Below are 12,195 nucleotides of genomic sequence, written 5' to 3'. Positions count from 1 at the left end.
AAGCACGGTAGGTAGATTATTTACTAGGCGCTCATGATTTTTTTTAATGGAAATTCTCATGTATATAGCATAAACCAGCTTTAGCTGGATTTACAAGACGGTTAAAAACTCTGGGTGGTACAGCGATTGTAAACATGCACACTTGTGCAGCATATCCACGATATTTGAACTCTTAAATTTAACCTGCCTGCTTCATGATGGTTCTGCAAAATCTACTGCACTGATAGCTAATATTACTTTTGCTATGTACAGTGTGCCTATTTCATGCAACACAGACAGAAAAACTGTCTGCTGCCAGCTTCTTGTCGCGGATCAACACAGCAAACCAAACAATATCATGCAAAGCAGTTGACAAATTTAATTAGAACAAAATAGAACACTTATACGACTACTTTTTTGGTTGGTTTTCAGCTATAAATACTGAGATGCAAAATCTGGTAACCGCTGAATCAGCCAGTATTCTAGTAAATTCTGGAATGTTATTATTAGGGATGAAACGAGTCCTCCTCCTAAAAACATTAAAAGTAAAAGTACAGTCAAAGTAAAGTTACTTTATTTAGTACTTTTACATTTCATACTTGTCCACTGAAGAGCCTTCTAATCTTCTCTTTTGTATAGTACCATTGCTCTTAAATAAAGCAAAAGTAACGTAATAGAAAAAAAATTGCAGAACGTGCAATACGTCTTATCTGATTACTGAATTAATTGCCAGAATAATTAATAAGTACTCGATTACTAAAAGAATCGATAGCTGCAGCCCTAGTTCTAGTGCTGTTGTGCTCCATATCAGCACCTAATCAAACCTGCGTAATGTATCTAATCACTTTTAAATGAAGGTAATTAGTAATATCTATAATTGCATTTGTACCACACGCTGTTCATCAGTGGTGCTCAGGATTCCTGCTGAGTTACACTCACTGATGAAACTCAGGAGAAGGGACTGAACACACCAAACAAGATGCCTGGGGAATGTCATACCAAACTCAATTCAACTTTCGGAAGTTTTTACTTGTCATTTGAAAATTGTGACTTCCTGACAAAAATGAATCTCAACTAGGAATCCAGGGGTGCTAATAACAAATGTATCTAGATGGATGGATGGATAGATAGATCCAGACTTGTGTTAAAACTTGCTACACACACTTCATGAGACACCAGATCAAACGTACTTACTTCCGTGAGGAAACCTCAACAGCAAAGAGGAGAGGGCCTGCGAAGAATCAGGCGATATCCCGCCAAAACATGCGTAAGATGACGTAAGTTATGCATTACCGTAAAGGTTGCAGTGAGTCACTCCAGTTACCGTAATCGACACTCATGGTTTATGAGTGTAAATCAACTGGTGTATGGCTTTCAAAACGTACACATCAGAATTGAAAATCAGGCAACACTTTGCCAGAGAACAAAGGTAGTTCATTACCTCCACTGTAGGCTTGCAGGTGCCGGTTTATAATCGTAAATTGTGTCTTTTTCGACTGGTCTTTTGACTCCTGGTAGCATGGTTCGTGGCCATTTTGGCCACTGATTAAACATCTGCTGGTGGCCGCTTGGTCTTCCAACAGAACAAAAGGCAGTATTTCTAATTACCCGGGAAAAACATCCTACATTCTTCAGCTCTAGACACATTATTGCCTATCCATATGTCGAGAAATATGGTGCCAAAAGAAACGTCAAGCCACCATAAACCCATTTTGAGTACAACCTCGCCATCTACCGGGGAACAAATGACACTGCAGTTTGACCGAATTTTTTCATTTTCATTTTTTGCCTTTGCCCCTCTCAATTTGCTGGCTCACTTAACACGTTAAAAAACATATATATGTATTTATACATTAAACAAACAAACAAAAGTTCTTTTGGATTTGTCTGATTAGACCAATTTTCAGGTCCAAAATATCATTTTATAAGAAAGAAAAGTGTATGAGATAAGTAAATTTAAATAAATAAGAAAACACATCTTTAGATCCATTGTAATCTGTCTCCCTTTGTTGCAAAGTGTATGGCTTCTCCTCTCAATCTCCAGCGTATATCAGACTACTATTGTGTATCTCCTTTGTGTACACTGCCATTGTAAAGATATGTTTGGTTCCATTCATCCAGGTATAAAGGTGTGAACAGTAAAAGTAAACATTACTAGCAACACACCTTACATTGCTAGGTTATTATTAGACGTTATCTTTTGGTGTTGTAGTTTATTGAGGTAGAGCGTCATTTAGCCAACAAGTCCTTCCAAGGAGACAAATCCAAACCAGGAGAATCTTTTTTTGACCTTTATTTTGGCCTGGCACCCCAGCTATTATTGCCATGATGATGATAATGATGATGATGGTGATTATTATCATCATTATTATCGTTATAATTACTAATAGTAGTAGTAGTATAGACCTACTTTATAGCCTGATATGTATGCCAGTCATGGCAGTCATTTACTTCATGGTCTTACAGAAAGGCGTTTATTTGACTTCGTCATGCAGTCACAAACAACAATGGGACAATGATCTCCAGTCACGACATCTAATAGCTGCGTCAAAGGGAGGTACTTTACGGTAAGACGGCGCCCATTAGCCTTCCATGTGATTTCGCCGATGTTTGTAAACATGCGTCAGCCACATGTGATTCTGGCGACGAGGAAAGGCTCTCCTGCCGGCCGGCCAACCAGCAGCCGGGGGAGTGTCAGGGGCGTGGCTCTCGTGTTGCGCTATGGAAAATCGTTCGGGGTACACGGTGATAAGTGCGCTCCCAGATTGATAATATCAACAAATACGGCTGAAACGGAAAACCAGTGGCCTCACCATTCAGCGACGACGGTGTCCGCCGGCCCCGGAGGACTGATGAGACTCATTCGTCTTGGGAGGAAAACAGCCTTGAGATAAATACGTAAGTTATTTATGTTATTATAGAGCTAGGGCGAAATCTTTTTTTTTTTTTTTGCGTATATTGCTTCGAGAATAGCACTATGTAATTCCTAACTACTCGAGTGTTGAGTGAGAAGATAAGATTAAAAGCCCAGAGGTGCTGTTGTAAAAGTGTAAAAAATATGATAAACAAAAGAAAAGCCCTGTACTCGCTTCCAAGTGATGAAACTATGGTTTATTGGTGAAAATGGCGATAAACTCCTTTAGTATAAATCAGGAGAGTTTCATCATCGACATGACAACAGGTAAATGAAACTGCGTCAGCGACACAGCGCCAGACAAGCTACATGAGATCCAGTGGGAATTTCCGCTGCGATGGTGGGACGTAGTGCGACAATATCAAGTTGATCTCGATCGGGAACTCGATCCGAACTCGACGTTTGATGATAAAAACGAGGATGTAAACAAAGCGTGGAATCGGCGGGGATGGCGTGTGAAGGGAGAGCTCGGATAGGATGCTGCGCAAGAGATGGATAGTGCGTAATCCTGTTGTGGGAGAGGACGATGTTACGCAGTTCATATTGGCACGATCATTTAAAACCTCATGGATCTATTTTCTCTTTAAAGTTCTCCTTAATTCCGTCACTTCTTTTCATGTAATAGAGGCAGAGCTTACTTCCAGACTTGTCTACCCATAGAGAAAACGTTTTCTGTGAGAAAGGAAACTTAACAGTGACACACGAGGTGAGGTGTCATGCAACATTTGCTGCGTCACAGATCCTGGGAGGTAAATAACAATCTGGCTTCTTAGTGCGCACTTGATATGATGAAAACAAGATGTTTCCCAAACATAGGGGGTGCTATTGAGTGACCTAATAACTGGATCTTGTTGACATATTATTATCTTTCACCTACCCACAACTCTCGTAGTTTTTTTTTTATTTTGAAGGGGAAAAAAAATCATATTTTACTGCATGATGACAAAAACAGAGATTTCCTCTGCCGAAGTCTAGTTTTAGTGTTGCTTAAATCTGCGTGTTGGTGAGAGAACCTTTACACAGACTTCTCCCTTTAGCACAGCTTGTAACACACACCTGCCTGGGTACAATAGAACTCCGACACGCCTTATGACACTGTTGTTGTCGACACAGAGGCTGCTGCCCTCTAGTTCCTTCCTGATGACCAGAGTAAAAGAGGGCGGTGCCTCCTGTTGCTTACCTGTTAGATGACGTGAGACGAAGTACTTCTTCTACTCTGAGAGCCCTCAGGGTTGAACGGGAGAACACTCCATCCTGTGGAGAGGATGTGTTGCTTTAATAGGTGAATCAGCAGAAGACTTCATGAGTTGCTGAACCGCTGGCAAGGAAATGGAGAGAGAAAGAGAGTGTGTGGGTGGGAGGGGTTCACCTATAGGACATGAATCATGTGCGCTGTATAGAAACCCCTTAGGACTGTGACTGTGGTATTTTTGAAGCAGGTAAAGCTCACATGCTCATCATTGTGATATTTCCAGGGCACCCCCTCATCCCCTCTGCTTATTTTTAGTATGAATACTCAGAATTCATCGATCATGAACCAAATCCTGGGGGGCTGAAACATGTTTATTTATTTTTGTTAGGTTTTAGTGAGTGTGAGTGGGCATGTCATCTGCAGTCGTAATGTTTACCGTGTCTCCTGCCGCTGACCAGAACAACAAGTGACCCACTTTCACAGACAAGGAAACGTGACCTCAATAGTTATTTTGCTGTTCTTTCAGGGAGGGGCCCTGCCTCTCAAGTCAAACAAACACAGCATAAGTGGGATAAGCATCGTGAATGAGTTTTATTCAGTTTCTCTGAAAGCATTCGCGGTGTTCCTTTTCATTAAATCCTAAAACAATGTATGCAAATGGGGTTGGAGGAAACGGTTTCAGGCTAATATATCAGACACGCAGACTTAAAGGACCCCAGAGGCGACTGATGGATGTGTTCGCAGGAGGGGTCCGACGTCCTCGTCCATATAAACCTGGGGAGAAAACGCCGAGCGACCCACTGCCTTTTAAAAGTGATCCCTCCTACACAGAGATTATAGAACAGGAGGTGGCACACAGCCGAGAGATGACAGTGCTAAAATTAAAACACTGCCTGGCCTCGCTGGCTGATGATGATGTATTAATAGACACGTGTGAGGCAGCGTTCATTCGCAGGTATCGTCAGCAGCAAGACACCTAACATGCTGTGAAAGACACACGCAAGTACCAGCCTGAAATTTATGAAAGTGGCCCTGCGCTCCGTTTTTCTGTTAAGGGGGAAACGGATGGGTGAAGTGAGAAAGTGGCACGTTGTTCAAATACATGCTAACCAAACTATGAGGAGCCGCTGGGGGCTGAATTATTTTGAGGCCATAAGATAGAACTTGTTCCCCCCGTGTTAGTTTGGGGGTAGGATATTTAACCTGTTCCCTTAATTCAGTTATTTTCAGGCCAAGAGATAGAACTTCTTCTGTCAGTTTTAATCGTTTGTGGCTAGGATATACAACCTTTTCCCTCTTCTTTTTGTTTTTCTTCATGTGGCTTCAAAATGTTTTGTTTTTCTTTCTTTCTGTAACCATTCCAGGGTTCCGTAAAATTTGGGACTAAGCCAGGTTAACAACTCAGTCGTACTTGAAACGTGAATTGCCTTCACAAAGACGCCCTACAGCAGTGATTTTATGACTTTATTTCTTCTGATTTTAGACAATTATGTAAGCTTTTATGAAACCGTCTTTCGTGTGATCTGCGAGGCATTTCTGAAGCCAGAAGAGACTGACGAAGTGTAAATCAACTCAGTCGGGCTGTGGCCTTCACTTGTATTTCCAACCATCGCGCAGTAGAGAGAACAAACAAAGTATCAGGCTCCTCTGAGGCGCCCGTCTCAGCGAACATGTTGCAATTTGTTATTCAGAAGGTGGCGCAATATCAAAGGAGACACCCAAGTTATTAAGCTGTCCTACGTTCCTGCCACCCCTGGCTTTGATTTGTCCGGTCATGTACCTTCTGATTCCTCTGCTTTTGAATACAAGAAAAGCAAAAACCCTTCAGCTGTTGCGGCACAGGGCAGCGGTTTATCCAGATTTTAGTTTTTGGTTTTTATTTAGGGTTGTATAACCAATCTCGCTTCTGAGAATTCTGAGCCTGATATTCAGTAGTTTCCCTCGATTGTGCAAACGTTTCGAGGTAGCTTTAAAACACATTACCGCGATGAGTTTGCCCCTCTCACTCCTGATAAATTAGGAGCTCTAATCTGTAAGAGGATTAACCACCTACCCTGTTTACACGTGCACACATGCTCATAGCCCCGCCCCCCTACTGTTACACACACACGCACGCACGCACACCCTTCATTTTACATCACATATTCTAATGTGGCCCGACCTCCCAGCACCTCCTGTGACATAATTTGGCCACACAGGCCAACGCTCTAAGACAGGAAGATCTCGTGTTTGTAGATGGACCAGGCATTTGCTGCAGCAGTGTGAAAGGCTTTGTCTGTGAGTTCCAGCAGCGGTGCGCTAACGTTCAGACTCACAGTCTACTTGACTTACTGTCATTAGTGCGTACCGTTGTGTAAATACTGGAAGTGCCCTGTAGAACGTGACCATATTTTAAGTTTTAATTGAGGTCAAAGTCTATGTCTGTCAAACATTTACCATATTTCAGCTGTAATAAAACCAAACAATTCAACCGCAGTAGAAGCCAAAACGCTACGCTAGAAGTGAAGAGGATTAGGGAGTGAGAGACGGGGACATTGTCCCCAAAAGACACATGAAGGTTAGTTGTTTTGTCACTCTTTCCCATCACTGAACCAGCAGTGTCAATATTGGAAAGTCTCTTGATGCCAAATAGAATCCTGGCAGATCCCAGTCCCCTGACATTTTCAGAGCTGATTCACTTTTTAAAAATTGCTTTAATGAGCAACTCATTGATTGGCACCTTTTTCAAATCCGCGAAGCGCCGGTTTCCTCTCACTTGGGCTACGTTTGATCGCATTTGCCGGGTAAACACATGTAATTGAACTTAATCAGGTTTTAATCACATATTGGCCTTATTGTTGATTAATCCTTACTCTACGGAAGTAATTTCACCCCCCCCCCCCCCCCCCGCTGAGACTGTTTCATGTTTCAAGACGTGTTTTTCCCATCTTTCACTTGTTAACTCACTCGGACTCCTCTCCTATTTTTGCTTTAAAAAGAAACATACGGGAAGATTTGAGATCTTTTTTTCCGCAGTGTGATTTTTTTTGGGAGGGCTTGATCTCGGGTTCCTGTCACGCCTAAGATCTTGTCACTTTTACTCTTTGAACCAGCGAAAGAGTCCGCGTCTTTCCATGTTTTTGGAACTTTCACTGTCTGCCCCACCGTGGAAAACTCTTTTTTAAGAGCATTACTACTTAAACATGGGAAATATGTCAAATCTGTTGATTGATCGACTTCAACATTTTCGTAGCACACAGTGTTGTGTTTCAGTCAGCCAAATGTCGTCCATGCAAATATTTACTTGCAAAGCGATTCAAATGGGCAGCATGCCGTTACCCTTTAAATAACCAAAGGTTGAGATGATGTTTATCAAACATTCTTCCACGCAAATTCCCCACCACACCTAACAACAAGGCAGCGATTCAAATGAATTGCACAGGTCAGGAATCAGTTTTCTCTGTGGAACAGTCACGGGAAGAACCGAGCAGTGCAGTCAGGAGTTGGGATTGAGTTCAGAGGGCACAAACGTTCTGACACCAAGTATGAAGTGTCGTGCATTTTTCTGTTTTATATTAATGAGAACCTTTTGTCGAGGACTACATGTTATTGATATCCCCTCTCGTCTGACCAGGCTCTTCCTTTAGGTGCATTTAAACAAGACTATAAAGACGCTTAGTGAAAACGCTGCATGTTCAGTTATATAATGTAAAACAGTCAATTGTGGCTTAATTCACTTGTATTCAGGGGAATTAAGTTGAAAAAAGGCTTTAGACATGTGAATTAATACCATTAATACCATTAAATGAGTCTCAGGTTTCTTCTTGGCATCATTACCTACGTTATGAAAATAAACCGGGAAACTTGTTTTTCAAAAGTGATGAGATTGATTTCCTTTCTGATTGCAGGTGAGCGATGATTGACTCGGATGACTTCCATGGAGGCGTCCTACTCAGGGAACTGGTTTCAGATGGTGTCTTAGAGTATAAAATCCTATCTAGCACCATTTGAAATCGGTGTTCACGAGCAGGAACAGACTTCAGAGATGATGATGATGATGATGATGATGATGATGATGATGATGATGATGATGATGATGGTGAACTAATCCTCATTCATCGAGTGTAGCAGCATTGTCCTACTACCGATTTGGTCAGTTTAATTAATCTGCTCAGGGGTTTGTTTGTTTTTTTCGTTATCAGTTATTCTGACAATTGTGTCCTTTATTAATTCTTTGAAATATAGAACATCTAAACTTTGTGAAACTGTGTTATCATTTCCAAAGACCCAGAGATAATTAGGCTGCCTTTATCATTTATGACAAACATGAATGCAGTAATTACCTTAAAGTGGTTTTTTGCCTTTCAAATACTCAAACATAGCTGTCTTGAGCTTGCAAAGACAGGTTTCTCTCATTGCGTACCTCCAGCTGTTTATATTTAGCTTGAAGCTAATATTGGCTGGTGGATAACAACAGTTACAACAACAAAACAGCTGGAAAACTGCCCCCCCCCCAAAAAAAATCCACATCTTCTGTATCCAGTCGCACGCTCAGTAATCCAAAAACACACCGACTAGAACGAAACACAAACTATAACCCGTCTGGAATTAGCGAGAGCAAGACCAGCTGGTGCAATCAGTTGAACTAACTCACTTGAGCAACCCCACCACCGTTCAAGGTAGCACGTTAACTTTAAGTATTAAAGTTAGATTGGTTTTAGTTCCATTCAGAGTGGATTACACACATCAGGGTTTGCAAATTGATGTCTTTGGGTAGTTGTTAGCTCTCAGCTGTCATTAGCTTTGCGTTAGTTATACCTGGCTGTTTTGAATTTACAAAGAAGTGATGCAGCAAGGAAATAATGTCTTTGCGAGCTCAAGACACCTATTTTTTTTTTTGGCACTTTGAAAGGTAAAGGCCACTTTTTGGGTCAAGTACGACATTAAAAACATCACATATTACACATGCTAATGGTGATTTGATTATCAGCGTAATTGCTGATTAGTTTTCTGTTGATTGATTAGCCATCTGCAGCTCCAAATTAGTCAATTAAGAAACAGAACCAGGCGCGCTGGTGATGGCGATTATGGGCCCTACTGGTGTTTGGGAATGACTCTCAACACAGAGTTCTAAGCACAGAGTTCTAAGCACAGCGTTCTAAGCACAGAGTTCTCTCCAGTGACGAGACCAGACCAATGTTAAGTCGACCCCACTCTCACCAAGGCTGACCGTTTTCCTCTGGTGTTCAGAGTTTCCATCAGGTCTAGCACCATTTGAAATCGGTTACAATGTGGAGGGACTATCAACAGGGATTTTTTTTTTTTTGTCTTCAGCCTTGTCATGACTCATACGTACCAGAAGATGGCAGTCTCGCTCTGCCGTTCCCGCCCTCATCCTTGACTGCCAAGTCAACTGGAACCCTGAAAGCTGTGAAGAATTTCCTGGACTTACATGATTGCTTACAAAGCCAAGAAAGTCTGGAACACAAAATAGCACTCGTTATTTTTTTAATCTATTTGTTTTATTCTGTTTTTATTTCAAAAACAGATTTACTTTCCTGCTTTTATTACGGGCAGGTTCTCAACTGTGCTGAGTAAAAGTTCCAGCTTTGTACTTTTCACGGAGAACATAAGATAAAGAACTAAGCAGAAGTAATCCATTCCAGTGTTGAGCGGTGCCTTTTTTAAACTAAGCAAAGGTCACAATCAGATGTTCTGACTCAATGTTCCTCTGCAATTTGATTCTAATAAAAATTTATAAAGTTCTTTGTAATAAATCTATCAATGATCATTACGTTCCACATGCTTTTGCATATTTTGTCCACCATGACAGCACGTTTGTAGGAGAGACAGAAGTAAGGACGTTCTCTACCAACCCAATTACAACCTATAACGTTATCATATGCTATTCTTTTAAATTTTCAGGGCTGTTGGTTATATTCCTAATTATCCAGCGTAATCCTTTTAATATATGGCTGTCTGATGATGTCATGCCCAATTGCGAGGAGCGAGGAGGGAAACAAGAGCTAATATTAGACATCAAGCCTTTATCTGCCAATGCTCTGTACGTCTCATGGCTGACATCCACATTAACCCAGTTGTCTTTTTCATTTCACGACAAAAATGTTCTTGATTTAAATTCATGAATAATAAACCTTCAAGGTGGTGAACATGAGAAGCCATCCACATAGTCCAATTCGTGATTTATTTTCCGGAACGTACTTCATTTTTTTTGGTGTTTCCGAAAATGGGTTGTTACTTAGCCGTGATGTGGCTATTAGTAGTAATTTAAAACAGTTCTTTACACCATTTAATCATGCCATTTATTACTCTAATGACCTTGATAAAATTGGATGAAGTAATTATACACCGCTATTTGTAGCAGTTGGCTAAAGAGCCAGGGATGCCCAAAGCGGTACCCGGTGACCAAACTTAGCATGCTATAAGTTTCAACTTGGCCTTATAGATGTTCGGAAAACATATAATGATAATAATAATAAGACCTAGTCTGATCACAATAAATAAGTTTTTAAAAAAAATTCTGTAAATCATTAATTAGGTAAAAAGTTCTTTAGATAAGTGAGATCACTAATTCCATTTTTTCCTCATAAATTTATCAGGTAGAGTCACGGCGGAGGATGTTGGTCAGTTGCTTCTGGCCTGATTGTTACAGTACGTGTGTTGTCGTTTCAGAGTTACCTGCACTTGAAAATGGACCTGTAATATCCTAGAGGCGACGCTATGCAAACGATGTCATTGTCATGGAAACACGCAGTTTCCACATCGTGATTCAAATATGCCCTTTGGATATTAGAACCATTTTCCATTTTAACAATGCAATTTGTGTTTGGTTTTGGCCGGGGGCCAACCTGTGAGTTTCAGTGTTGGTCATCCAACGGATGGCCACCCCTGCTGAAGACAGATTTAAATGCCAGGTTGGCAGGTTTCTTTCCTGTTAATGAAAACTTGATGAGTACTTCCCTCTCTCTCTCTGTCTGTGTGTGTCCCTGACCATATAACTACAACTTGCTTTTGCCTGTCCCTGTCCTGAATTAGGGCAAATGATTGCAGTAGTGCCTGTTCCCTTTCCCAAGTTCTGATTGTTATTCTGACTGGGAATAAACAAATTCCAACCTCGTATATTGATATTGTGTGAAGTCTGCTAGACAGACCAGCCACTTAGTACCAATGTCTCGCCGCCAGCCCTCTCATGTTTCATGTATTTATGAGGACTCATATGTTCTGACCATGTGGAACATTACCTAAAATGAGCAGTTGAGTCATGCATCTGTAAGAAAGAATTACAGATCTTCCCTCACACTTGAAGCATCATTTGACACCCTTGAACCATTTCCTCTCCCAGTTGCCATTCTGCCTCTCAAGTCCTCCTACATTTTGTCTTTTTTAGGAGGGCAACACTGGCCAAACAAAGTTAGCTCCTACGTCCTGACGTCCAACTCAGCCTTGTAATGACTCCCTGCAGCCCACTAACCTTCATAAACAGGGTGAGGTTGTTGTAAAAGTTTAGAACACTGAATGGATGATTGTCGAATCTCCACCCCCAGCTTGACTTTATTTTCCTCCCTGGTGTCTGTGAGCAGTCAGCCTGGCACAGGGTTAGAGATATATTCAGCAGAGTGTGTTGCCATATCAACAGCAAACAAGAACACACTCAGTTGTAGACTCCTTAGATGTTGCTTCCCTTCATTGCAAATGTGATTCACATGGCCTGTTTTGATTCGGCACGGTTTAACATAATCCATTTTTGATTCCAACCAGACCTGCTTTGACTTGGCATGTCTTTAACTGTCATGTTCTTTGTGTGACTGGTATGTTCGAGTTGGACGAGGTTCAGACCAGGACTGACAAATAGAATTAGACTCTCTGGGAAAAGTATAAGTAAAATATTGGAAAGAGGAAGAAATTGCACATCTGATTTATGGCAATAGTTACATTTAGAAATATGTATACTGTAAAAGTACACATTGAGACAGTACATGGCTTGGCACAATATGTTGGTTAACTGTTATATCAACCAACAGATGTCAAACTTTATTGCTACATATAAAATATTTATGCGTCTGCTAATTGACTTTTTATCACTCAGAGAAACAACATAGAACAACTGTGA

The 12,195-nt window shown here is 41.1% G+C and overlaps 1 long non-coding RNA gene across 1 annotated transcript; it reads left to right on the top strand.

Moving 5' to 3' along the window:
• Nucleotides 1–2,599: 2,599 nt before the first annotated feature.
• On the top strand, nt 2,600–10,989 carry LOC147268452 (uncharacterized). The gene is made up of 3 exons (XR_015112153.1): nt 2,600–2,877; nt 7,973–8,216; nt 9,399–10,989. It is a non-coding gene; the product is annotated as an uncharacterized LOC147268452 (long non-coding RNA).
• Nucleotides 10,990–12,195: the final 1,206 nt, after the last annotated feature.

Source organism: Aulostomus chinensis, chromosome 3, assembly GCF_037954235.1.
Source record: "Aulostomus chinensis isolate RoL2024-O1b breed Wild chromosome 3, RoL_Achi_v1.0, whole genome shotgun sequence".
Classification (NCBI taxonomy): Eukaryota; Metazoa; Chordata; class Actinopteri; order Syngnathiformes; family Aulostomidae; genus Aulostomus; species Aulostomus chinensis.
Note: the sequence above shows the minus strand (reverse complement) of the source record. Positions and strands in the feature narration are given on the sequence as shown.